Genomic DNA, 5,516 nt, shown 5'->3' with positions numbered 1-5,516 from the left:
TCTTCACTAGTAGAGGTTAGGTCCCAGAGTAGAGTCCTATGTAATAATGTCCCAGCTGAAGCCAAGGATTTCCCAGCTGCCACAGAGAGGCATATGTGGCTTATATTCACTGTTGGGGGCTCCAAAAAGGTTAATAAACCAATTCCTAATTAGAATTGGCAGCCAAAAGGAAACGTTTGCAAAGTTAAAGGTGTTTTGATTCCAGTCTCAACTCAGTGAGATCACAAAATAATAATGTTGGTATTTGTTAAGCACTTACTATGTGCAGAGCACTGTTCTAAGCACTGGGGTAGACACAGGGAAATCAGGTTGTCCCACGTGGGGCTCACAGTCTTAATCCCCCTTTTACAGATGAGGTCACTGAGGCACAGAGAAGTTAAGTGACTTGCCCACAGTCACACAGCTGACAAGTGGCAGAGCTGGGATTCAAACCCATGACCTCTGACTCCAAAGCCCGTGCTCTTTCCACTGAGCCATGCTGCTTCTCTGAATTTCACTAGAATTTCAACACATCAATCCATCAAATGGTGGCATCTATTGAGCACTTACTGAGTGCAGAGCACTTTATAATAGCTTGGGAGAGTATGATACACTACACATTCCTTGCCCACAATAATAATAATTATGGTATTTGTTCAGTACTTATTTTGTGCTAAGCACTGGGGTAGATACAGGGTAAGCAGATTGTCCCACGTGCAGCTCACACTTTAAATCCCCACTTTACAGATGAGGTAACTGAGGCACAGAGAAGTTAAGTGACTGGCCAAGGTCACACAGCAGGCAAGTGGCAGAGGCGGAATTAGAACCCACGTCCTCTCCCAAACCCAGGCTCTTTGCACTGAGCTATGCTGCTTCTCTACAAGCTTACAGTCTAGAGGGGGAGACAGACATTAATATAAATGCTGAACTGGACTTTGCAAGGGCTTAGTACGGTGCTGTGCACACAGTAACAGCTCAATAAATACAATTGAATGAATGAATAAAATTATATGTAACATATAATGCATAAAATATAAAGGCATATAGAGTACAATATACTAGACTGTAAGTTCCTTGTGGGCAAAGATCGAATCTACCAACTCTATTGGAGTCTCCCAAGTGCTTAGTACAGTGTTCTTCACAAAGTAAAAGCTCAGTAAATACCAACTGTGGTATTTGTTAAGCACTGACTATATGTCAGGCACTGTACCAAACGCTGGGGTGGATACAAGCAAATAGGTTGGACACAGTCCCTGTCCCATGTGGGGCTCACAGTCTCAATCTTCATATAACAAAGGCAGTAACTGAGGCACAGAGAAGTGAAGTGACTTGCCCAAGGTCACACAGCAAACAAGTGGCACAGCAGGGATTCGAACCCATGACCTTCCGACTCCCTGGCCCTTGCTCTGTCCACTATTCCATGTGATCAGTTGACATAAACCCTCTCTCCTCTAGCCCTACAAAGTCTTAGATACCTCTCATATGCCTCTTTTCCCAGTCATCACAACTCCAAGCAACCATATTTTCTCTCTCCAGTTCCTCATCCATCGAAATTTAGCCCCAGATGCCTAAAAGTCTTCTGATTTCCTCACTCTGCCGTCTCTTTCAGTGGTAGCCAGCTCTAACGCCATCCTATTCCAGGCAGACTGTGCAGAAAGGAAATTTTTACTATGTTACAGTAAGTACCCAGTCACTCCTCATAATGCTCTGCATCCTGCCTTCAGGAATAAATGCCGCCTGGCATCCTGCCTCAGAGAAAACCAGTGCTCTCGGGACTGACACCACTAAGTCTTCCCATATATGCAATTCTAGGTGATCCCCTACACTCAAGAATGGTAGTCATTACAGAGATGTACTTAAGAGTGAGAAAGAGAGAGACACAGATCTGGGGGGGAGAGAAAGAGAGAACTGCCCTTTGTTTTCAAAAATTATTTGGATATTACTGGGAGTGAAATCTTCATCTACAAAACATGCCGCTGACTGGATCATCTCCCTAAACTATTATTTGGCACATGTCTCTCCATTCAATCAATCCATCAATGGTATTTACTGAGTGCTTACTTTATGAGCACTGTACTAAGTGCTTGGGAGAGTCAGAGGTGGTAGACATGTTCTTTGTCCACAAAGGAGCTCCAGAAATCTCTAAAGGCTACTCATTTCTCTTCACATCAAGATAAAACTCGTTACCATTGTCTTCAAGGCTCTACATCCACCAGCCTGTCTCAATTTAGTATTAGCCCTCTTCATTGCCTGCTCTCACCCTTCACTCCTCCCAAGCTCACCGACTGTTCCTTACTTTCAGCTGCCCTGCCTCCAACACCTTGGTCAGACTGATACTCTTCTCTGTACTCCCTCACCCTTCACATCTACCAGACTCTATCTCTCCCTATCTTCAAAGCTTTCAAAAAACCCCTCCTCCTCCAGAAAAGATTCCTTGTTTCATTTCCGACCCCCAAGTTGCATTAGTGAACTTGTTGTGGGCAGGGAATGTATCTATTTGTTGTTATATTGTACTCTCCCAAATGCTGAGTACAGTGCCTTACACACAGTAAGCGCTCAATAAATACAATTGAATGAATGAAAGAATGAATGTATTAACTCATAAGCCCCCTGTAGCACCTATTCATTTGTAGTTACCCACATCCTTTGGCTATTCAGCTGTACATTAAATGATCTCAAAAGCTATTTGATCATGACACATTCATACTATTACCTACCATATCCTTGTTCTTCAATCAATCAATCGTATTTAAAGAGTGCTTACAGTGTACTGAGCACTTGGGAGAGTTCAATACAACAATAAACACATTCTCTTCCCACAGTGAGCTCACAGTCTAGAAGGAGGGAGACAGACATCAGTGTAAATAAACAAATTACAGCTATGTACCTAAGTCCTGTGGGGCTGGGGTGGGGGCAAGTCAGAGCAACGCAGAAAGGTGTGGGAGATGAGGAAAAGTGGGGCTTAGTCTGGGAAGACCTCTCAGAGGAGATGAGCCTTCAATAAGACTTTGAAGCAGGGGAGAGTAATTGTCGTATTTGAGAAGGGAGGGTGTTCTGGGCCAGAGGAAGGGTGTGGGTGAGGGGGTCAGCGGTGAGATGGGTGAGATGGAGGCACAATGAGAAGGATAGACACCAGAGGAGCAAAGTGTGTGGGTTGAGTTGGAGTAGGAGAGTAATAAGGTGAGGTAGGAGGGGTCAAGGTGATAGAGTGCTGCCCCTTGTCAGCTGTGTGACTGTGGGCGTCACTTCCCTTCTCTGAGCCTCAGTTCCCTCATCTGTAAAATGGGGATGAAGACTGTGAGCCTCACGTGGGACAACCTCATTCCCTTGTATCTACCCCAGCGCTTAGAACAGTGCTCTGCACGTAGTAAGCGCTTAACAAATACCAACATCATTATTATTATTATTAAAGGCAATGGTGAGTTTTTATTTGATGCGAAGGTGAATGAGCAACCACTGGAGATTTTTTGAGGAGGGTGGTGACATGTCCTGAATGTTTTTGTAGAAAAATGATCCGGTCAGCAGAATGAAGTATGGACTGGAGTGGGGAGAGGCAGGAGGATGGAAGGTCAGCAAGGTGGCTGATGCAACAATCGAGGCGGGATAGGATGAGTGACTGTATTAACATGGTAGCAGTTTGGTTGGAGAACAGAGGGTGGATTTTAGCGATGTTGTGAAGGTGGGGCCCACAGGTTTATGTCTTTCTGTCTCCCCATTAAGAGTGTAAACTCGTTGAGGACAGGGAATATAGTTTCATTTTTAGCGTATTCTTCCAAACACTTAGTATATGGCTCTGCACTTAGTAGGTGTTCCAAAAAATTGATTGATTGAATCCTATTAAATTATGACTAGCTAGAAATAAGTAGCATATACCGATTATTCCATACATAAGTGCCTAGAAGGTTGTATGTACATACGTAAGTGGCAAGGGTGGCTCCTTGGATAACCCACTTTGAAGTTATCAGGAAAAGCTCCCTGGAGGAAGGGAGCTTATGAGTCACACGTCATCAAAAGAGTGATATTTAATTACAATAACTGTGGTATTTGTTAAGTATTTCCTATGTACCAGGCACTGTACTAAGTCCTGGGGTAGATACAAGATAATCAGGTTGGACACAGTCCCTGTCCCACATGGGGCTCACAGTCTCAATCCCCATTTTACAGATGAGGTAATTGAGGCACAGAGAAGTGTAGTGATTTGCCCAAAGGTCACACAGCAGACAAGTGGCGGAGCCGGGATAAGAGCCCAGGTCCTGCTGACTCCCAGGCCTGTGTTCTTTCCACTAGGCAACACTGCTTCCCTGAGTAGAGTTAGTGAATGTTGTCAATGGTATTTCTTCAGTGCAAAGCACTGTACTGAGCATTTGGGAAAAGCCAAACAAAAGGATGATCACTGCCTTCCAGGAGTGCCCTGAGACCCCCAAATTTATAAATAACATCGGCCCCAAGATGACACCCCTTCAAGTGCCAACCCCAAGTTAGATGTGCACCCACCTCAAATTGGTGTGAATGTCAAAGACAAGGTGCTGTAGAATAGGATTCCAAGCCTGCCCAAAAGTCTAGATAAAATTCCATATATGGCTTCTCCCCTGTCTTCATGGTCTTTCACTGTCTCATCGAAAGGGATTAAATCGGTCTGGCATTTACAAAGCCAAATTGGTGGCTTCCTCAAGCCTCACGCTCTTCTAAGTGGCTGCAAATCGATTGCTAGATAATTTGTTCTAGAATCTTCCCAGGTAGCGATGTTAACCTGACTGATCTGTAATTACTGAGGGTCATCTTTTTCTCCTCTTTAAAAACAGCTAAAACATTTGCCCTTTTCTGATCCTCAGAGACTTCCTGCCCTCCAGGAGTTCTCAGAAATACCAGCTCATTGCTCTGCAATAACAACCAGCAAATTCCCCGAGGACCCAAGATTCATTCCCTCAAGCTCTGCTGATTTAAATGCATCTAGAGGGGTTTTTTTTAATTCCTTTTAAAGGATCTTCCCTCTCTCCGGGTTTGATTATCCAACCTTCAGTCCCTCAGGGGGTTTGCCCTGGTCAGCTATTCACTTTTGATCTTCTTTGAAAAGATAGAAATGAAAAATAATCTACTCGAGCCCTCAGCCATTTGTCTATCTGTTATTTCATCTAGACATCGGTTGATTTATCTGTTGTTGATTGATTTATCTACGTGAGTTTATCATTAATGTCTTTCATGTTATTTTAATTATTTTATATTCATCAATTGTAAGTTCGAGGAGGGTACAGGTCACACCTGATACTTTGTTCCCCAAGCACCAGTGAACAGAGATCTGCAGAGTAGAAGCTCAATAAGTATATGGGTTAAGAATTCTGAATAGCGAGCGTCTGTTACCCATTATCAGATTTCCAAAGCTGTATGCCAGAGAGAGAGAGAGAGAGAGAGAGAGATCCTTATACTCCTCTTTTCCCTAATAAATTGAAGAATTTGAGACTAATTTGAGTGTCCAGGCATCTCACTGTGAGCCCTCCAAGGGACAGGGACAATGTCTAATTCCCACCTGTGTATTCTCT

The sequence above is a fragment of the Ornithorhynchus anatinus genome, chromosome 7, assembly GCF_004115215.2.
Source record: "Ornithorhynchus anatinus isolate Pmale09 chromosome 7, mOrnAna1.pri.v4, whole genome shotgun sequence".
NCBI classification, from domain to species: Eukaryota; Metazoa; Chordata; class Mammalia; order Monotremata; family Ornithorhynchidae; genus Ornithorhynchus; species Ornithorhynchus anatinus.
This window is presented reverse-complemented; position numbering follows the sequence as displayed.